General features: G+C 36.9%; 1 pseudogene; it reads left to right on the top strand.

The window, feature by feature from the left end:
* Positions 1 to 1334: 1334 nt before the first annotated feature.
* On the top strand, positions 1335 to 3067 carry LOC103248935 (eukaryotic peptide chain release factor GTP-binding subunit ERF3A pseudogene; annotated as a pseudogene).
* The last annotated feature ends 21078 nt before the right edge of the window (positions 3068 to 24145 follow it).

Raw genomic sequence — 24145 nt, forward strand, 5'->3', positions numbered from 1 at the left:
ACATTAATTCAAATTTTGTCATTCTTTCTTTTAAAAACATCCAAAATGACGATAAAACCTCCAAGCACAGAGATATTAGTTTGAGAATTATTAAAATAAAGAAAATTGAAAGTAACTATGAGAGATATCCAAAATATCTGAGTGTGCATGCCTTACAGTTTATACAAAATTTTTGCATGCATATCCTTTACATATCCAGTTATTTATGTGTAAATTATATATATGTACTTGTGTGTTAATATATTACATGATAATATATACTATATAGGCATACACACAAGAGAAATTGAAAACAGATGAATTAAAATGTTATTATCAATAATATTTTTGGTTAGGACATAGTGATTGACCATACCTTCTATTTTTGAAAATGTTGATTTAATATTATCTGTTGCAGCAATTCCATGGTCTTCATTTAAGACTACTATTTTTAATACTTTTAAAAAGCTAAGCTTACTTTAACAAAATTTACACATAGTCAAATACATCCTTTTAAAGAATACAGTTTAATGAGTTTTGACAAATGTATGTAGTTCTCTAACCAGTACCACAATCAAGATACAGAATATTTCCCTAACCTCAAGAAGTCTCCCTGTTCCTCTTTTCAATCAATTTCCTGCCCCTAGCCCCACGCCTGGCAATTAGTGACCCAATTTCTCTCGCTATAGTTTTTCCCTTTAGTTTTTACAAATCTAACAAAAATAGTGAAAAGAGTCTTCCTCCATATAATAAAGAGCAACTAAGATTATGCCAATCAGTGCTGACGAGAACCAGAACTTTTCCTTTTCCAGAGAGTCTTCTACATTGCACCATTTTTGTATTTGGCTTCTTTCATGTTACATAATGCTTTTGAGGTCTAAACATCCTGTTGAATTGATCGGTAGTTCATTCCTGTTTTATTTATGGGTAGTATTTCTTACATAGACATACAACAATTTATTCGTTCATCAGTTGATGGATATTCTGGTTGTTTGCAGTTTTGGGCTATTATGAATATAACTGCTACAAACAATTGTATACAGTATCTGTGGGAATACATGTTTTAATTCTCTTGTGTAAATACCTAAGAGTGATATTTCTGGCTCATATGGTAAGTGCATGTTTTCTAAAGTGGGCAAACCATTGTGTATCACCACGAGCAGTGTCTTCCACATCCTCACTAGCACTTTATATGTCCATTAAAAATATTATTTTTTTTTTTGTCATTCTAGTAAGTCTGTGTTATGGGCTGAATGGTATCCCTCCAAAATTCATATATTGAAGTCCTAACACCCAGTACTTCAGAGTGTGATCTTATTTGGTGATAGGGTCTTTACAGAGGTAATCAAGTTAAAATGAAGTTATTAGTGAGAGTCCTAATCCAAAATGACTGGTCTCCTCATAAGAAGAGAAGATTAGGGAAGCATGTAGAAGAAATAAGTGAAGCAGAGATGGTTCCTCGGGAGATGTAAGCCACCAGAGAAAAGTACCCAGGAAGTGATGAAGGAGGAAGATGAAATGCCAAAACCTAAATCTGTGATTATGCCACCAGGTACTCCTAAAAGGCACTCACACCTATAATCCCAGTACTTTGGGAGGCTAAGGTGAGAGGATTGCTTGAGGCCAGGAGTTCAAGAGCAACACCCTGGGCAACATAGCAAGACCCCATCACTTAAAAATAAAAAATGCCAGTGCATGGCGCATGGTGGTGTGCACCAGTAGACCCAGCTACTCCAAAGGCTGAGTTGGGAAGATCATTTGAGCCCAGGAGTTCAAGGTTACGTTAAGCCACTCACACCACAGCAGTCCAGCCTGGGTAACAGAGAGAGGTCTTTTCTCAAAAGAAAATGCAGTTACATTGTGCATGTCGATGCTGGCAAGTCAACCACTGGAAGACAGTGTATTTGACTGAAATGGGTGAAAACAGGGCACTTGAAATGTATGAAAAAGAAGTTAAAGAAAAAAAAAACAGAGAAACTTGGTACTTGTCTTGAATCTTAGACACAAGTTAGGAAAATTGAGACAAGGATAAAACAATACAAGCGGATTTTGCCTATTTTGAAACTGAAAAGAAGTATTTTATAGTTCTAGATGCCTCTGGTCACAGGAGCTTCATCCCAAATACGATTGGTGGTGTCTCTCAAGCTGATTTGGCTGAGCTGGTAATCTCAGCCAGGAGAAGAGAGCTTGAAATTGGATTTGATAAAAGGACAAACAAGAGAATGTGCAATGTTGGCAAAGACAGCAAGTGTGAAACACTTAATTCTGTTTATTAATAAGATGAATGATCCAACAGCAAATTGGAGCAATGAGAGATACGAAGAATATAAAGAAAAACTAGTGCCATTTTGAAAAAAGTTGGCTTCAGTTCCAAAAACTGCCTGCTCAGGACTAACTGCAGAAAATTTCAAAGAGCAATTGAATTTCTGTACTTAGTACATTGGATTACCATTTATTCTATATCTAGGTAATTTGTCAGACTTCAATAGATCAGTTGCTGTACCAGCCAGGCTGCCAATTTTGGATAAGTACAAGGATATGGGCACTGTTGTCCTGGGAAAGCTGGAATCAGGCAGTCTGTTTGTAAAGGCCAGCAGCTTGTGATGATGCCAAAAAAAGCACAATGTGGAAGGTCTTGGAACACTTTCCAATGTTATAGAAGCTGATACTGTAGCCCCAGGTGAAAAGCTCAAAATCAGACTGAAAGGAGTTGAAGAGGAGGAAATTCTTCCAGGATTCATACTTCGTGATGTTAATAATCTTTGTCATTCTGAAGGCACATTTGGTGCTTAGATAGTGATTACAGAATGTAGATCTATCATCTGCCCAGAATTTAATTCAGTGCTGCAAATTCACACCTGTATTGAGGAAGTTAAAATAACAGCCTTAATCAGATTGGTAGATAGAAAGTGAGACTCAACCCTGTTTTGTGAAGCAAGATCAAGTATGCACTGCTCATTTAAGGAGAGCAGGAACCATCTGCCTTAAGATCTTTAAAGACTTCCTCAGATGGGTCACTTTACCTTAACAGATGAGGGCAAGACTTGCGATTGGAAAAGTTCTAGAACTGGTTCCAGAGAATAACTAAGCATTTTCTTGATGATCTTGCATAATACTATGAGAAAAATTGACTGCAAAAAGCCTATTACGTATCATCTTCTCTAATTTTCTGCCCATTGGTTAACCGCTCCCCATATTCGCAAAGCGAAAATTCACAGCAAAAGTCCACATTATGTCACTTTCTTATATTGAGAGCTCTGCTACGCCACCATTGAATTTTTAAAATATTTTCCCTCTTTTTCATACGCTGCTTCCTTGGATGGATTTGGCAATAGCTTTGTAAGTCATGTGGACATAATTGCCTATAATAATAAAAACCCTATAGCAATTTGTTTTTCATTTTCTCCTTAGGCATACTTAATATTTTTCCCCCAGGCAGATCATTCGGCGTGTGCAAGGGTGTGTGCATATGTTAGAAAGACAACTACCATTTTAATAAAGTATTCAAATTGAAAAAAAGAAGAGAAGGTTGATTAGGACATAAACAGTTACAGTGGGACAACCTTGTGAAGACACAGGGAGAAGATGGCCATCAATAAGCCAAGGTGAGAAACCTCAGAAAGAAGCCAACCATATCAACACGTTGATCTGTTCTTCCAGCCTCCAGAATTGTGAGAAAATAAATTTCTGTTGCCAAACACACCCAGTCTGTGGTACTTTGTTATGGTAGCCCAAATAAACTAAAACAGTGTAAGAAAAAGATATTTTATTGAGTTTTATTTAAATATCCTTAATGATTAATGATATTATTTTTGTGTTCATTTTGCCATCTGTATCTCTTCTATAGTAAACTGTTCAAATCTTTTGTCCATTTTTTAAATTGAGTTTTTTGTCTTCTTATTACTGATTTCTAAGTATTCTTTATGTATTCTGGATACCGGTCCTTTATTAGATATGTGCTTTACAAATATTTACTCCATATTTGTGGCCTGTCTTCTTAATAGTGTCTTTTGAAAGACAAAGTTTTTAATTTTGATTAAGTTGAATTTATTATTTTTTCATTTATAGTTTATGCTTTTCATTGACGTTTTATTTTGACTTTTTACGACTTTATTGAGATACAATTGATGCAAAATAAACTGTACACATTTTAATTGTACAATTTGATAATTTGTGACATGTATACATCTTTGAAAGAATTATCACTGTTAAAATGATAGACATTTCTATCACTCCCTTCAAAATAAAGTTTCCTCTTGTCCTCGTGTAAACTATCCCTTCCTTCAACCCACTCCCAGGCAATTAATGAAATTCTTTGTCACTATAAATTAGTTTGAATATTCTAGAATTTATATGAATTAAATCACGTAGTACATACTTTTTTTGCATAGCTTCTTTCATTCAGATAAGTGATTCTGAGATTTATCCATGTTGATGTATATATCAATAATTCATTCCTTTTATTCTATTCATTATCATAAATTGTTAATCAGTTTACCTTGGCTGACATTTTAGTGCTTGTCATACTTGAAAAATTTACTACACAAAGACAGTGGCTGAAAGGGAATGCAATATTGACTTCACTTACTGAATTGCCCTACTAGTTTTTCGAACCCTCCACCACAAAACAAAGACAATTGGTTTTGTTAAAATCTCAATTTGCCCCCATGCCAGACTGTTGACATTATGAATTAAATAGATTATATAAGTATGTTACATCCAACTGTAGCTCTTTATTGAAATTTTTAAAATTAAAATATTATTAAGTGGGTTACAAAATTCTTCTGTTTTAAGCACATAGAGAAGAGAGATTTTACAAGTGACACATTTATATTTTGGGCATTAAAATCAATATGAAAACATTTCAAAGCAATCTATTTTTAAATGTTCTCTCCTTTGTGCAATTTTTTCCCAAATAGTAGCAGCTACTTCTTCGTTTATTGGTAAAATATCTTGAAGTTAAATATTTAGTGTTTGTTTTTCTTAAATTTCTGTCAGCTAGCAGAATATGGGCTTGAATTTGTCATTACAGAAATTAAAAACAAAATGAGTGTGTGCCTTTTTGAAAAAGGAAAATGAACAATGCACCTTTATGTTCGCTTGGCAAATCTCTTAAGTACTTGGCACAAAATGACCAGAAAACCTCTTTAGAATATAAAAGATTTTTAAGGTAATTTCTTATTTATTTCATGACACAATATAGTATGACAATTATAATTTGAGGATCTCTTAATATACATAAAATTAACCACACCAATAACATTCTGTAGCACTTTATGCATGTCTATTTTCAACTTCTGTGCCAAAAAGACTAATAATGCAATAAATTAATTTAAAATGTGCTATTGCACCTGTAATGTTACTTAAAACAATTTTGTAAAGGAAACTTAAACCAGATATATCAAGAGTGATAACATTTATATGGTTTTCCTGTAATGTAATTTTTACTTTGATAATATATCTTCTTCAGTACCTTTAAATAGCTAAGAAAAGGCTGTTTCATTATTAAAACAGAATCCAGAAAATACCATAAACTGAGATACTATTTTTAATTGTAATTTCAGTCAACACTATAGCAAACCTCCCACATAATACTCATTTTTAAAATTCCTTAACAATGTTTTCTATGAATATTCCAACACTAATTAAGGAAAAAAATTGACCACATTATTTTCTCCTTATTTCAGTCATTTAAAAAAAATCCTGACATGACAGTGAATGATGTGCTTTCTTAATGATACTATATTTTGTCTTCATTATTAAGTACAAAACCCAGAAGAAGGTTATAAACTTTATCTTCAAATTGGTGTAATTTTGTAAATACACAGTTGGATTTTACATGATTATAAATACTGTTGGGAAAATGTAGAAGTATGTCTTGTATCTTTATAGTATAGATGCTTTAAAAAAAAAAATTCTGACTCATTGTGATGGCTTCATTCTATCACTCAGTACTTTGAGGCATAATAAGTACCCAATACACATAGAGGTTTATTGTGGTAGTAGATATAATATAAATCCATCTTTCAGGCAGTCTTCTTTAAAAGTTAGATTTTTTTAAGCTAAAGTTTTGTTAGTTTTTATTAGATCATTGTTGGTGATTATGTCTGAAATGAGTGGTGAAGAGCTTATACTAGGAGAGAATTGTCAGTCTTGCCATTAATAGTTGACCACAAATCTAGACCTTCAATAGTGGAGAAAGGTATATTCATTCACTGGCATCCTATTGAACCAATAAAACAGTAGGTATGTTGCTACATAGAGATATGTGTAAAATAAAGTGCTAATTTATAAAATTTTACAGTCACCATAGAAGAAACTACCTAAAAAAAGACAGGAATAGAATATAGAAAAATAAAAAGAGTTCTACAAGGGTGTTCAGATTAAAGATAATTTACTTTCCTTTAGTAGCCAGAATGTTTATATTGTTTTTATTTTATTGTTTAGAATTATAAGAAAACACATTTGTATCAAATTTATTTCTTTTTATCCCTACAAAAATGTTCGAATTTGTGTGAAAGTTAATTTAGTCTCTATATACAAGTGCCAACTTCCGTACTCTGACAAATATGAATTATATAATTTCTTTCAATTATTACTAATTTGATGGGGAAGATAATTTATCTTGCATTTTTTGCATTTCTGTGAATTTTTGTGAAGTGTTCACAAATTGTCCATTAGATTTCATCGTTTATTAATTACTAGGTTATGAGAGGCTTTCTTTGATCACTCTGTACCACATAATTACTTCATCCTTCATGCCAGTGCCTGCCTTAGCTTTTTATTTTCCATAGTACTTACCTGTCTTATATTATGTGTTTATTTTTTAATGTGTTCTTCTATTTTCTTCAGTGCTGTCAACATTGAATAACAGCTGCCATAGATTAGATAGCTGACAAATAACTGTTGAATGAATAATAAATGTCCTTACACATTTTTCTAATAGTGTTGCTATTTTGTGTATTAATCTGAAAGATCTCTTTCTATATTAGACAACATTTAAGCATATGTTACAAATATATTTTTCAATTTGTAACAGACTTTATTTTTTATTCTTTTAATTTATTATTTATTAATTGTTTGATAAAAAAAGAAGTCTAACACAGTTATCTACTTAAATGCATTATTTTTATGGTTTCTGTATTTGATGTTTTGCCTGGGAATACTTTCCTCTCCCTCCTTCCTCTCTCCCTTCCTCCCCTTCCTTCCTCTCTCCCTCCCTCCATTCCTCCTTCATTTCCTCCCCAACTCCCTACCTCCCTTTCTATTTTGTACTCCCTTCCTGTGTGTGTGTGTGTGTGTGTGTGTATGGGTATGTTTCAGCCGTGGAACTTAGTGTGGCATAGGTGAAATATAAAGACCTAATTTATGTTCAACATGGAGACTTCACTTTACCAGCATCACTTGCTATTTAATTAGTCTTTGAAATGCTACCTTTATGGTATACTAAGAAGTCAGATTTCGTTCTGTTTCTCTACTCTTCCACGAAGCTATCTATTTGTAGCAGCAGTTTCATTCTTGCTTAATGTGGTTTTGCTGTATTTTTGAATATTTCATGGATAAATTCCCCTTCCATTTTTTCGAAATAATATTTTGAATGTTCTTTTTACTTTTATTATTTCTGATGAGCTTTGGAATCCTTTCTTTCATGAAAATATATATATTAATGAGAAAAAATTTTGTATGCCTGAAATAGAAATTTGAGCATTTGGCAGAGATTGCACTCTGTGCCCTTAAGCTTTTAGACTAGCGACCACCCTCTGTTGCTACCCCTAAGAACCATGTTAGGAATGAATCACTGTAAGCTCATTCTCTAATACATGACATATTCTATGGGTTTTTTTTTAGTGCATTTGTTTTTTAAACTGATAAACTTTCAGGATTCAGTGAGAGGTTTTTAAATTGAGATTTTAATATTTTTAGTAGCTGCCTGTTCTTATTTTTTAAATGAAAGATTTTGAAAACTCTTTTTCTTTTTGCTCCATTTGAAATAAACTACAGTTGATGGCCAAGCAAAAGGCACAGGTGTGAGGATGGTGTATGCTTGTGGAAAAGCTTTGGGATGCCTGGTCTTCTGGCTGGGTAAGAAGCACTGGGTGCTTCTTATACCCCCAAAGCAGATCCCTAACTCTGCTCCCAGATGAAGGCTTTCATGCTAAATGCAACAGTCAGGAATGGTTACAAGGGATATAGTACAACCAGCCACTAACTTATTACTCTAGACATGCAAAAAAAAAACTAGTCCCAATATTCTCTGGCAAATTTCATCCACAGTATGTTGTCTTGCTTTCATTTTTAAGGTTCAATCTTAAAACTACAGGAGCACACATTAGAGAGTGTTCTTGCTGAATTAGCTGACCGGGGAAAGGGGATAACAATATGTCCCTGTCTAAGTGGCTTTAAGGTATCTGTATTCAAAGTCTTCAAATCTTTTGACCTTTCAAAAGGACAGCCTTGCCATTGGTCGGTATATCTTGTCATTTACTATGACATGGTGGTTTCTTGTGTTTGGATCTCTCTTTGAGACAGAGATTTACAAATATGATTACACAACTTTCAAAATTCTGTCAACAGTTTTGTCTTAGGTTGAGCTACTGGCCCCTGAAGCTCTAAGTGACATTCTGAAATTTGTTAATCAAATGAGCCTATGGTTTGTGGCTTTGATTTCTCACACTGGCCAAGTGGACCTAAAGCACTTTGCCATAAGGGGTTTTTAAAAAGTCTTACAAAGTCATCCTTTCCTGGCTTTCCTTCTATGCAAAAGCCTGAGAGAGAAAGCAATGGCAGTACAAATAAATGAAATTTAATAGATTGTTTTAATTTAAGAGCAACAATTCCTCTGAAAATTAATCATATTGGAGTGAAAGTGAGTTAGGAGAGCAGCAGGACTTAACTTCCCAGTCCTGAAAGGATAAAGTTAAAATATGTCTGGAACCAGCAGATGGCGCCAAAAGCAACCTCTAGTTGCTCTCATTGCTCATTAACATAAGATACTCCCACCAAAGCCATGACAATTTACATTTGTCGTGTAAATAACCCAGCATGATGGCAATGATCCAGAAATTACTAGCCCCTTTTCTAGAGACTTGTGAATAATCAGCTTCTTAATTTGCATATAATTAAAAGTGAATGTAAATACTGCTAACCAATAGCTCACAAGTGCTGACTCTGGGTCACTACCTGTGGGTTGACTCTGCTCTGCAAGGAGCAGCTCCTGTTCAATAAAAGTTGCTGTCTAGGCTGGGTATGGTGGCTCACCCCTGTAATCCCAGCACTTTGGGAGGCCAAGGAGCGCAGATCACGAGGTCAAGAGGTGAAGACCAGCCTGAAACCCTGTCTCTACTAAAGATACAAAAAAATTAGCTGGGTGTGGTGGTGGGCACCTGTAATCCCAGCTACTTGGGAGGCTGAGGCAGGAGAATCACTTGAACCTGGGAGGCGGAGGTTGCAGTAAGCTGAGATCATGCCATTATGTGCCAGCCTGGGCAACAAGAGCGAAACTTCATCTCAAAAAAAAAAAAAAAAAACTTAAAAATTATCTGGGCATGGTGGCACGTACCTGTAATCCCAACCTCTCAGGAGGCTGAGGCAGGAGAATTGCTTGAACCAGGCAGTCAGAGGTTGCAGTGAGCCGAGATCGCACCACTGCACTCCAGTCTGGTGATAGAGCAAGACTATCTCAAAAATAACAACGTTGCTGTCTAACACCACTGGCTGGCTCTTAAATTTTTCCTAGGTGAAGCCAAGAACCCTCATGGGTTAAGCCCCAATTTCAGGGCTTGCTTGTCCTCCTGCATCAAATGGACTAGTTTTTAGTAGGCACTCATTTTATTACTTCCAGCTTTGGGAGATCATTTTTCATAACTCTCTCACTGGTTACCATTCCGTCTTTGCAGACATAGTTTGGTCAGCTCAGCAGAGCTAACTTTCTCCATCAGGGTTTCCTGTGGTAGCCTGCTGGCTGAGCTAACTGTGGTTCATAGGGAACTAAACACCTAGCTTTGCAGGTGGGGGTTTTAAAGTTTAGGTTCCAAAAAAATTAGGGCAAATGCTTGACTTTGTTTCTCATTGTTTTCCTTCTATCACCCTTGAGGATAATAGATAGATAAACAATTTGATTTAATGTCTTTGCAGTGTACACCTTCCTTTGAACGATTTCTGTTATTCTGTCTTAATTTGTGGTTTATTGGAAAGTCTTGGTTCTGTTATGGTGGTCTACATAACCCAGCTCAGATAATAAAACAGAATAGTTTCCTGAATTCAGTGGAAGAACAAATGCTTAAGAGATGTTCAAATATAAAATAATAAAGAAAAAACTATTACTAAATTAAAAAGTCAACATTTAATTTTTAAAAAATCCAACTTTTAACGGCTCAGTCACTAAGTTGATGAATATTAATTGGCTACAAATTATTTTGTGGGTTTGATTTAAAAAACCAAAGGACAGAAAGAGATATCAAGCAACTTAATTCATCCGTCCATCTTCAGTCAGTTCCACAATTGATTTTCTAGAGTCAGAAGAAATACTTTCTATTATTTATTGCAAATTACCTCAGATACTCCATGAAAGTAGGTGGAATGCAAAACGTTCCACATGCATTGTATTAGGCATTTTATCAATTCATTTAAAACCCAAGTCAGACAGGGCACTTTGGCTCACACCTATAATCCCAGCACTTTGGGAGGCTGAGACAGGTGGATCATGAGGTCAGGAGTTCAAGACCAGCCTGGCCACGATGGTAAAACCCTGTCTCTACTAAAAATGCAAAAATTAGCCAGGCGTGATGGTGGGTGCCTATAATCCCGGCTACTCGGGAGGGTAAGGCAGAGAATTGCTTGAACCTGGGAGGTGGAGGTTGCAGTGAGCTGAGATCGCACCACTCCACTCCAGCCTGGACGACACAGTGAGACTCCATCTCAAAAAACAAAAACAAACTCAAGTCAGATCAAATAACCCCCATGCTCATACCCTTCAAGGACTTTCCATATTTCTCAGATGGAAAGCTAACAGCCTTAGAGTGACAGGTGTGCGCCAGGGCCACCTGACTTGTCTCTTCTCTATCTTAGCTCTCCTACTCCTCCTACACTCCTCTTGGACCACGTTGGTCACCTCACTCTTCCTGGAACCCACCCAAGCATGCTTCTGCCACAAGACCTTTGCACTAACTGTCCCCGTTGTCCAAAGATCTCTTCCTGCAAATGTCGCACGTTGTTTTCTCCCTCTCTTTGTTTGAGTCTTGGATCTACCATCACTTTTTTAGAGAGATGTCCCATAACCATCCTGGAACCATGTAAAATGACACCCCTGGTACCATGTCCCTGCCCCAGACACACACACACACCCGTGTTTTGTTTTTTCTTTTTATGGTGGCACATACCAAGATTAAGCATGATTTAGTATTTACTTATTTATTTGTTTGCTGATGGACTCGTCTACAGGAACATAAATTCAGTGATGGAAGGATTTTGTTTTCTTCCCTGTTGTATCTCCAGTGTCTGAAACAGTATCTAGTATGCTCAGTATTAAGTTAATATTTGTTAAAAACTTTGTGAGGCGGAGAAAACTGAATACTATGTGATCTCACTTATGTGAAATCTTAAAAAGTCAAACTCATAGAAACAGATAATATAACAGTGGTTAGCAGGGATCAGGGGTGAGAGATGTCAGTGGAAGGGTACAGACTTTCAGTCAAAAGATGAATAAGTTCTGGGGACCGGAAGTATGGTATGTTGTCCATAGTTAGCAATACTGTGTCATATACTTGAAAGTTGCTAAGAGAATAAATCTTAAGAGTTTTCGCCACATGCACAAAAAAAGATAACTTTGTGAAATAAGGGATGTGTTAACTAACTTCATAGTGGTTTTGGTAATCATTTCACAATGTATATGTATATCAAATCATCACAGAATATACTTTAAACATATATAATTTAATTTCTCTATTATACCTCAACAAAACTGAAAAAAAAATTTTGCCCTCCAATTGAATGCAGTATTAACACAATTCTGGGCCCATAAAAATACCTTCATTATTATTATGGTTATGATTATTATTTTTTTTGAGACAGAGTCTCACTCTGTTGCTGTTGCCCAGGCTGGAGTGCAGTGGCATGTTCTCAACTCACTGCAACCTCTGCCTCCTGAGTTCAAGCGATTCACCTACCTCAGCCTCCTGAGTAGCTGGGACTACAGGTGTATACCACCACATCTGACTAATTTTTGTGTTTCTAATAGAGATGGGGTTTCACCATGTTGGCCAGGCTGGTCTCAACCTTCTAATTTCAGGTGATCCACATGCCTCTGCCTCCCGAAGTGCTGGGATTACAAGTGTAAACTACTGTGCCTGGCCCACTTTGTTAATATTAATTGAATAAATAATTAATGAAAAAAATTTTCACCAAAAAAAAAAACAAAAAACCCTTTGTGAAGTACTCAGATGTCACTATTGTTTGAAAATATGTTTATCTTGCTATATGTTTTATATATGGCAAGGATGGATTATGATTTTAATTAAAAAATTGATTCAAATAAACAAACATACCTGTTGCTGGGCTAGGCCATGTGATAGGGGATGCCAAGACGAATTCATTTTACTTCTGCTTACTACTTCATGGCCTCAGGAAAAGCATAAAACATTTGGCAGCAGCAGCAATCTCCAAGTAATTGATAGTTATGAATTATGTAGCCAAAGCAGAGGTAACAGCAAACCATTCTGGTTGTTTTTCACATAGACCTGATTGTTGTAAGTAGAAATGAGAAATTGATACAACAAGAATGGAAATAGCATGTATATGCTATATTAATTAGTTACTTAATATTAACATTTGCCTTTCCTAAATCCTAAATCTGTTCTCACACTGCTAATAAAGACATACCCAAGACTGGGTAATTTATAAAGGAAAGTGGACTCACAGTTTCACATGGCTGAGGAGGCCTCAATACAAGTAATTTATAAAGGAAAATTCCACATGGACTCACAGTTCCACATGGCTGAGGAGGCCTCAATCATGGCAGAAGGCGAAGGAGGAGCAAAGGCATGTCTTACATGGCAGCAGGCAAAAGAACATGTGCAGGGGAACTGCCCTTTATAAAACCATCATATTGCATGAGACTTATTCACTATCACAAGAACAGCACAGGAAAAACCCACCCCCATGATTCAATTACCTCCCACTGGGTCCCTCCACAACATATGGGGATTATTGGAGCTACAATTCAGGATGAGATTTGGCTGGGGACACAGCCAAACCATATCAACTGATAGGAAAAAACTTCAAATAATTACAGTAGAAACAGATGATCAAAAACCATTTTTGCTGGTGCTGTGGCTTATACCTGTAATTCAACAACTTTAGGAGGCTAAGTTGGGAGGATTGCTTTGGTCCAGGAGTTCAAGACTGCAGTGAGCTCTGATTGTGCCATTACATCCAGCCTGAGTGACTGAGAGAGACCCTGTCTCATCAAACAAGAAAAAAGAAAAGAAAAGAAAAAAAGTTTGAACATTTATTCCTAAAGTTTTTTTGTACACTGACATCTTTGATGATGAGTTATGGACCTTCTCTCCAGAATAACAAACCTAAACACATAGTACATAAAAATCAAAACATGTGAGGGCGTGGGGTGCAGGGGCTCGAGCCTGCAATCCAGCACTTTGGGAAACTGAGACAGGAAGATAGCATGAACCCAGCATTTTGAGGTAAGCCTGGTCAACTTAGTGAGACCATGTCTCTACAAAAAAATTCAAAAAGTAGCCAAGTATGATTGTGCATTCTTGCAGTCCCAGCTACTTGAGAGGCCAAGGCTGGGGGATTGCTTGGGCCCAAGAGTTCGAGGCTGTAGTGAGCTATGATTGTGTCACTGCACTCATGGATGACAGAGCGAGAGTTTCATCTCTTAAACAGCATATGAGTGATTCTTCATGGACCCCTTTAAGTCCATTCATGGATCCTAGTTTGAATATTTCGGATGTAGAGAAATGGAGAAATATAACCAAGGAAAATGCTAATATACTTACTGTGAATTCTACCTGAAGCCTACTGACAAATTAAGAAAAAAGAAAGAAAGAAAGAAAAAAAGGAAAGACAAATTATATAAAAGAAGGAAAGAAGTTATAGAAAAGTGATTATCATGTACTTAGTCTATGCCTCACACTATGGTAGGTTTTTAAAATACATAATATCTCAAGAAATTCCCATCTCACTCATTTGAGGGAGCTGTTGTTATCCACAATTTATACACAGGAAACAAAGAGTAGAAATGGAATTTCAATCCAGGACTTGCTAGTTTCAAAAGGCTATAATCTTTTTAACCTCGTGATGAAAATAAGTGCACTGTTCATCAACGAGAAAAGACACATATTTTTCCTTGATGCTAAACTCTAAGAAAAAGAGACTGAAACTTTCTACAGGCTAGAAAGACAATGGTATTTTATGTTTTCTCCATCCTCCTTTTACCGAACAGATTACAGTCATAAAACTTGGGAGTGTTATAAGTGTTTAAAAATATTTTCATTTGATAAAACTCTTCTAGGACTGGGAAGTTTTATCTGACAATTAACTTGTGTGTGTTTTGATGATATTGCGTTTTTATTTCTGATACAATTTCTCCATTTCAAACTATATTGTTTTGTATACAGAGGCCACTCAGGACATAGCAGTCAACTGATTGACTATATACAGGTCATTTCAGATGGCTCAGATTCCAGCCTAGTTTAAATAACTTAGAAATCCTAGTTATATTTGGAAAGGATCTTGAGAAATCCAGATGCTTAGGAATAATCCGTTGCAGGCAGCATGCATATTAATAACTAATATTAATTGAGCACTTACTAAGCTCCAGGCTGTGTTTTAAGTACTCTTCATAAATTTCTCTTTCAATCTTCTCAACAGCTATTTAAATTAAGAGGCACTATTATCTCCATGAGAAAAATGAGACACAGAAAGTGTTTTCCAAACCATCTATTAATTTAGCCAAAACACTGGTCAGTCTGTCAAATTTTATTCAAATCAACTCAATCAAAACTATCCAATTAAAATGGAAAATAGAATCTTACATCTATTTTCTAGAGGCCAGAGTAGAATTCTTCCATATAGTGTGCTTCCAGCGATTTCACTAAGATCCCAGTTTCAAATGATTTGGATAATATAAGGAATATGTAGAAAAGTCACCCACCTCGCCATGCTGCCCTGTCAACATCTTTCTTTGTAGGTGTTTTGCATCCTTCTAAGCAGATTGCCAAGGATCAATCAAAAGTAGAACAATTGAGGGATGAGGCTCTAAGGGGCATCTGAAATGACAGCCTTCCGTAAGCATAACCTGGCAGATGATGAGCATCCTTTGGAGAATCGACAACCTTACACGAAAAGGGCAATTGTCATGTTCCATGGCTGATTTCAAAGGATCTTGGCATTTTCTTATCATATTAAGAGTAAATCATTAGTGAGAGTAACCTTTGAATGTTAACATATCCTACAAAATTAATGCTTAAATTCAGAACTCTCCATTGTAAAGACATTTGTCTTCATTTTTGCTTAAAAAAAAAGGACAGGGAAAAAGTTCAATTGTAACTGTATTTGGCTTCATGTGAGACACGAGCTCTCACTCTAGAACCACCCACGCATGCTCCGTTTACATACACAAATAGCAATTTAGGATGTGTGATGTCTTTTCAGTTTTAGTGTCTCCTGAGATAATTATTGGGCAGATTCAGGACAGAAGTTGCATAGTTTCTTAGTTTTAATAATTTCTCAAATAATTAGGGTCTTTTCTGGCTATACCTGATTTACCTAGGAGGCCATGCACTTACAGGTCGGCTTTGCCTCAACAGATGTGAGCACCAGACCGTTTCCTGCCTCACAATCACAAACGATACTGCGCAGGACACCTTGGGGCTGCATTAAGGGCAGGTGGGGTGGGAGTAGGAAAGAAGTAAATAGAGATGGATCGGCCAGTGAAAGAAAGAGCAAGGATTAAGTGAAGAAGAGGTGACAGAGAAGTCGTTGGGTAGAGCAATGCTGGCACAACTGCTAAGCAGGTTCATGGATAAAGCAGTCTAGCTTTTGCGTGAGGCAAGTTCAAAGGGGCGTTGTCAGGCTTTGAAATTGTGTCAGCTTGAAGCACTGCTGGCATGAGTTTTATAAGAATTTGTGATCACTTCTATACAGTCAACCCAATATCAGGAGAAAAGGATGTCACTTTGTTTTAGGACACTTGCATCGATGTATAATTGCAAAATGTCTGAGTAGATAGTTTGGTTTTTAAGCATAAGAAAGGTAAATGATTGTTTAAAAATGTATCCAGGATTTCGTTTGTATTCAGGAATAATGAGGTCAGAAGGTGAGAACACAATTGTCATTGAAAAGATAGTTTAGTAGTCACAGTTTCCAAAAAGAGGCAACCTTGCCCTGAAGGGCCACAAGAGAGAACACTGAGGTTTGTCACAGGCAGACAGAGGGGAGGACACTTCAGAGGACACTTCATTGTGGTTTTCAGGGGAGGGAATCGGTGAGGTAGGGTAAGCAGGCTAAGCAGGTTCAGGATTCGCTAGTTTGAATGATTTCAATCAGCTGGAGTGTAGGCCCCTACCCCGTCTCCAGTTGTCTGATAGCTAGCCCTGGGTTGACTAAGGAAGGGAAATAGTATCCATGGTGCAAGAAGAGGCAGATGAGGGGTGTGGGCTTTTAACTGGTTAGTTTGCATATGAAGGCACACTTGATGAGAAACCCCTTTGCTATCTCTAGGGGTCTGCTAACCACTGGAGGGGCAGTGTTGCCCTAATCGTCAAAATGTTCCTGACAAGGCTGGTCCCCCAAAAGATGGGGTCTTTCTCCGTTTGGTATCAAGAAGCCAATACATGAAACCAAAAGTGACCATGAAGCAGAGCAAGATTTATTCAATGGCCGTGGAATTGAGGACTGGGAGTATAGCTCAGAAATCAACTTCTTGACTAGTGAGGGGCAAGAGGGTTAAATATAGGGTTTCTCTAAAAAAGGAGTTGGACATTAATAGCAAGAAGAGGACTATTCATATCTTTTCTGGAAATGGGCAGTGAACTTCTCAGAGCCACAGCGCTGCCTTCCTTTTTGTCTTTTTATGGCTTCTTCTGTTTGTTGTCATGGCAATTGTCAACTGTCATGGCACTGGTGGGAATGTCATTTAGCATGGAAATGAAATTATAATGAAGTCTGAGATCTTTTTGGAGTCATTTGGTTGGCTATTTTGGTTCTAGCCAGTGTCAGCTGGTCTAGTTACACAGGGAACTTTTTTTTTTTTTTTTTTTTTAAATCCATAGACATCTTGTTTCTTAAGATTAAGCAGAATTAAGGCAGGGTAGAAATTCAGCCATGTCATATAGGCATTATATCAAGTAACAAATCATCAGATACAAAAACTACAAAATACGGTTAATGCAACTATATACAGGGATGCCCCCATTCTCTCTCTGTACACATGCAAAATAAGTGTGCACTATCAAAACACCCTCCCTGTCCCAACTTCCAAGGTTGTCTTTGGGTGGCTCTGGGAAGAGGAAGACAAAACTGCATGGTTGCATGGAGAAAGAGCAATGGATATTCACTTTGACTTACCCAAAGTTTGTGCAGCCTGGATCTGAAGAGATCGTTGTCTCTTTCTGGTTGGGTTCTACTGGGTGATTCTCAGAGGAGAGGCCATTCCTAATGGTCAGACTCTTATGTGCTCCAGGAACTGTATGCTTTCATAGATGTGCCTTCAGCAGTAATGCTGCCACTTTGGTCTGAGAAAACTTTATGAGACATACAAATCAAACCCTTGTATTTTCATTATAAAAATTATTAAGAAGTATTTGAAAGATATTCTTTAGCAAAGGCCTGCATTTTCCTTGGCTAATCACCTCTCTTGAGGCTCACTCCTCCGCTCTGCTAGTCCATCTTTAAATCATTAGTATAGTGTTTATATTTTTCAAATGGCACTTATGTATACTTACATGGAGGGGTAATACATTCCATTACTATCGAAATTCTATCCATCTTCCCAGATAGAGCTGGAAGTTTCACTTGTCTCAAGTTGTTCATTCATGCGGTTGATGTCAATTGAGCACCTAGTCTGTGTCAGCGTTGTTTTAGGATAAAACCAAGCACAATGCAGACAACATACCTTCATACTTGGTGCTGACACTCCAAGGAGGAAGTCAGGCAATTAAAAAAAAAAAAAAAGAATGTGTCAGATGGTTAGTGTCATAGAGAAAAATAAAATAAGGTGGGAGAATAGAGTGTGAAGTAGATAGGAAATATTGCTACTTTACATATGGTGGCAAGGGCAGGCTTTGTTCATAAGGTGGGCATGCTTGTGTTTTAGTAAGTTTCCCATTGAGAAGGAACAGCCTATGTGAATGCCCTGAGATGGGAATGCATTTGGAATGTCCCAGGAAAAGTAAGGAGACCAGTGTGACTGAAAAGAGTGACAGAGAGAGAAGCAAGACATAAAACTAGATAGTAATGGGTGAGGAATTGGGAAAAGAGGCTGCTGGGCCTTGCAAACCAATCTAAGGACTTGAGTGAAAAGGGAAGCTACAAGCAGGTTTAGAGTAGCAGGGTAGAAGAAAGAAATTCACATTTTCACAGGATCCTGCTGGCTTCAGAGAAGAGATTGCACGGTTAAGAGCATAAGAAAGGAGGCCTTTAATATATTCCAGGTGAAGATGATGAAGGCTTGGACCAGTGATGGAAGCGGAAGTGAGGAAAAGAGTCAGGTTGTGGATATGTTTTTGAAGGTAGAGCCAGCAGGGTCTGCTGTTGGATCAGATGTGAGATGTAGGAAGACTGAGAAGTCTAAAATAAGTCCAAGGTTATTGACTCAGAAAATGTAAGAGTGAAATTTTCACTAATTGAGCTGGGGAAAGCTGCAGGAGAAGCTAGTTTTGGTGGAACAGGTGCAAAGGGGGTGAAGGTGAGAAGACGGAGGAGCTCAATTTTGGAGCCATTAAGTTTGACATTGTGGTTAGACATGCAAATAGAAATGTTGAGTAGGCAGTTAGATACACAAATCTGGAATTCAGGTGAAATATAAAATTGGAAACAATATAGGTACTACTTAGAGGCATGTGACTGAAGATCACATAGTCAGTGAGCAATAGTCACAATAGCCAAAAGGCAGAAATGACCCAAATGCCCATCAACACAGAGGAGGCCCAAGGACCATGCCCTGGGATCAGCAGTACTTAGAGGTAGAGCAGATGAGAGAGAGAGAAAAAAAAAGAAAAACAGGAAAAGAGATTGTAAAGGAACACCCAGCAACTTGGTCGGAAGCCAAGTTAAGAAAGTGTTTCCAGAAAAAAAGAAAAATGTGCATTACGCATTTAAGACAAGTTAGGTGAGGAAACAAATCAACCACGGGATTTAGCAACATAGAGATTATTGGGAACCTTGACAATAGCTGTGTCTGGGGGGTGGCAGAGTTAAAGTCTGTTTGGAGAGAGATCGAGAGAGAATTAGAGAAGAAATGTAGAGTGCAGGCATAAATATGTAGTTTGAGGAATTTTGCTACAAAAGGGAGCAGAGATATGGATAGTAGTTGGACTAGAATGTGGATTAAAAAGAGCAAAGTTGTTCAAAATCTTTATTGAATATTCTGAATCATGTCTCTCTATCCGCATAACTGGCCCAGCATAGATGCTTAGTCAGTGTCTACAATTAGGATAAGTACATACATTGTGATATATAGACCTGTGGGTATGCTACATCATACTGCTTTGACATGATTTCACAAATATCTGTCTTGTTTAATCAATGCTGGGTTGAAAGCCACTACTCTGACACCTGACATGAGAAGCAGGAATAAAGTGGGTACTGAAACTGTACGTGATGTGCATATTTTGCACATAATCTTCTTAGCCAGTCTTGAAAACAAAATGAAGATGGATTTGTTTACCTGCCTATTTTCCTTCTTAGTCTGTGATTCCACATTGCCAAGGGTGATGCCTTTTGGTCTCTGTATCCACAGTAACACGTAGTACCTGGGGATCAGAGGCATTTAAAAAAGTTGATTGGAAAACATGGATTAAATGAATGGATAGAAAGTAGTACAGAGGTCTGGCGCTGAATGCTATTACCACCTGACAGCATACAGGTTACATAAGGAACAGTTCCTTGAACTATCAGGAACTTATTGCTAATGGTAATACAAATAGGGCAAAATATTTGAAGAAAAACCATGCATGAAACTTGAGTAAGTCTTCTTGACTTGAACTGGTTGTGGACATCAATAATTAAGAAGTGATATTTAAGTTTTTAGACGAGATTGGGCATGTTCCAGGTGGTATGGCCAGAGACGATTTTTAACTTTTCAGATATAAGAGGGTGTTTTCTTAAATTTGTCAGACTGAAAATTCTGCTAATCTATTAAGGACTTTACTATTATAATTAGCTTGTTCCTTACAATTCACTGATCATAATAATTTATTTTATTATTAACAAGAACATTGCTCACCATGGTTAGAATTCCATTAGAGTTCAACACTAATAAATCATGTGCCACTAGAGTTAATTATCTCTAAAACTTTTAATTAAACAAAACCAGCACTTGTAACCAATCTGGCCCTATGTTGACAGAATCCTGCTATGCAAGTCTGATTTTATGACTTTGTGGTCAGCTGACAATAACTTCAAGAGGCAGCACTCAGGTTGCAAATTCACTCTTGAGCCTGTGGTTATCTACTCTGACTCTACCAAAACCTAATAGTAAGTCAGGAGCTGTTAATCAAAAGAAGAGTAATTTGTCAGTGATGGCATAGCTTTTCTACAAAATCTTAGAGGACTGCACTGAAATTCTTCTAATAATACTTTCTCCCTATAACATCCTGTTTGCTCCATATACTTCAAGCCCTATCAGGCCTATGGGCTCCTAAATTCCCAGTGATGGAATTGATTACTTACAGTCTGAAATAGCAAGAGAACTCCTCTTGCTCGGGACCCATTGACCAAGATATTCACCTCAGTTTGACTAAACTTTAGATAAGTTTCTTCTTTCTTTCCTCCGTTCTTTTCTCTCTCTCTCTTCTTCTTCTTCCTTTTTTTTTTTTTTTTAAAGATAGGGTTTTATTCTATCACCCAAGCTGGAGTGCAGTGGCACAATTTCAGCACACTGCAGCCTCGACTTTCTAGACTTAAGCAATCCTCCCACCTCAGTCTTCTGAGTAAGCTGGAATCACAGGAATGTGCCACGACACCCAGCTTATTTTTTATTCTTTAATTTTTTGTAGATATGGGGGTGTCTCTATGTTGCCCAGGCTGGTCTCGGACTCCTAGGATCAGGTGATCCTCCTGCCTCGGCCTCTTAAAGTGTTGAGATTACAGGCATGAGTCACTGTGACTGGCTAGATACATTTCTACTTCACTAGTGGACCCTAATTTATTTATTTATTTATTTATTTTCTTTCTTTCTTTCTTTCTTTCTTTCTTTCTTTCTTTCTTTCTTTCTTTCTTTTTTCTTTCTTTCTTTCTTTCTTTCTTTCTTTCTTTCTTTCTTTCTTTCTTTCTTTCTTTCTTTCTCTTTCCTTCCTTCCTTCCTTCCTTCTTTCTTTTCTTTTCTTTTCTTTCAGCACATTTACTTTCAAAAACTTGCAATTCTTAATTCTTTCTCTGGTACTTTGAGATATAAATCTTCTCTTAACCTCTTGCCAGCTTTATAGTCTAGGAAAGCCTTGCTCAAGTACATGGGAGGCATCCCCTTGAATGGTAATTATTAAAAGACATACCACCCCTATCTCCCAGTCTCTGTGGGAGGGCAGGATCTTAGCAACAATCAGCAAACACAGACGGCCTAATCCCATTTACTAATCTCCCCCAAACATCCTTCAGTCCTCAGTACTTCCACTAGCTTACCTAACTCCTTAAAAATCCTTTTGTCTTTTGTTTTAGTGTGGGTGAGTTCAATCTTTGTCTCCTATTGAAATAGTCTAGAATAAAGTTATGCTTGCCTATTTAATTCTATCCAGTGCATTTTCTCTTTGATACCACTGAGAGCTTATGAATTACTTGGCACGTGGATCAAAGTGGCACCACCAAATGCTGTAAATATTGCTTAAAAATAAAGAAATGCTGTCAAGTATTGTAAAATAATTCCCAACTGTTTGTGCAAGCATAATGAACACAGAATTTGTGCTAAGTACGTCCATACAGATAAACTGCCCAATATAAAATTATGTTTCTTCTTCCTTTGTCTGCCATTCTTAGGATCTATTCTCACACATTCCCTAAGTTTTTGTTGATATATATTAGCAAAATTTTACTATATTTTTGTACAAATCTTGTCTGTAATAATCTGTTCTCACATTGTTATAAAGAGCTACAAGAGACTGGGTGGTTTATAAAGAAAAGAAGTTTAATTGACTCACAGTTCCACAGGTTGGACAGGAGGCATGGCTGGGGAGGCCTCAGGAAACTTACAATCATTGTGGAAACTGAAAGAGAAGCAAAGACATCTTCACATGGCAACAGGAGAGAAAGTGAGGAAAGGGGGAAGGACTACACACTTTCAACCAACCAGATCTGGTGAGAACTCACTATCACAAGAACAGCAAGGGGGAAATTCACCCTCATGATCCAATCACTTCCCACCAGGTCCCTCCCCTAACATTGGGGATCACAATTCAATGTGAGATTTGGGTGTGGCCACAGAGCCAAACCATATCATTGTCCTTATAGAATGAACTCTGTATTTGCTCTTCTGAGGTATGTTTTCATCTCACTCTGGATATATGACTGGAGACAATAAAGGGTAGTAATTTTTGTCCTTAGTAGCGTAAGGACAATTGACATCCTAAGGCAAGATAACGATCATAGGTGAGGTCCTTACAGAGTTTTCAAGCAGGATGAGACCATATTATTCACATAGTGAGCAAGGAGTTGTTTCTGCTGACAAGGGGGAATTCACTGGCTTTTGAAAGTTTGGGATATTCAGATTCATCTAGATTTACCTTAATCACAGATTTCCATTCTTTTACAATAATTGTCCCACTTTTCACATACAAGACTTGGCAAGGCTGTAAATTCCACTTACATTGTAGTTAAGCAATTCCAGATACAACTCTTCATCTAATTTTAAAATTATACCAGCCCTATAGCTGCAAGAAATAAGAAGTTTTTCTGGATAGTCGTAAAACTTCCCTGTACTTCTGACTATGTCTTGAAGCAAGAATCCTAAACACTTAACATTTTTTTTAGTTCTCAGTGCAGTGTGAAGCAGCTACCCCACCCCACAACATTTATATTTCTCCTTTACATAATAATTGTCCAGCCAATGTATTGTTTAAAGCACACATTTAATTCATATCAAATACAGGTCATAATATAAAACATTGTTTTGCCACTTCATGTCTTAGACTGCTAGTGTCTTCCTGTTCATCCATAACTAAACTGTCACTGCCTTTAAATCCAACCAAGTGAAATAACCAAATCAAAACAGAACATTAACAGAATATTAGAAAATTATTTAAAAAAATACATTTTGGGAATAAGGAAAATGACCTCAGAAGGAAGTTTATATATAATACAAAAGGAAATAGAGAACAATAATGTCAGTAAATTTCTAGGTAATTTTAAACATTTTGTGAATGATAATAATGATCACAACAATAAGTATATGTTGAAGAATTAAGAATGGAAAATAAAAATGATAACAACTAAGTCATAAGGAGGGTGATTAGAATTTTATGTCCCAATTCCCTTACCTATTTTGGAAGGCTAAAACATTAATTAATTTCAGACTTCATTAATTATGCATGCTAACATTTGAAGGGTCTGAAGTGTTTTGCAACACCAACAACCAATTCAATTTACTGGACACCTACTGGGGGTCCAACCATTCAACCCAAATAAATTTAATTTAATTCAATACAATCCAGTTCAACTCAATTCAATTCAGATTTGACATTACCTAGAGTTAGTGTCAAATTCCATAGATTTAAGGGTTTGGTCACACAAGACTGCCCCACTTCATGTTTTAGTCAGAAGTCTCAGGCTTTACATCTCACCAACTAGCTACAAGTCTGGAATTCCTACAGCTTCTTCTCAGGTTTGATAATTTGCTAGAATGCATCATAGAACTCAGGGGAACGCTTTACTTCTATTTACCAGTTTATTATAAATGATGAAATTCAGGACGAGTCACGTGGAAGAGATGCTTAGGGCA

The sequence above is a fragment of the Chlorocebus sabaeus genome, chromosome 1 (genome assembly GCF_047675955.1).
Source record: "Chlorocebus sabaeus isolate Y175 chromosome 1, mChlSab1.0.hap1, whole genome shotgun sequence".
In the NCBI taxonomy this organism is placed as follows: Eukaryota; Metazoa; Chordata; class Mammalia; order Primates; family Cercopithecidae; genus Chlorocebus; species Chlorocebus sabaeus.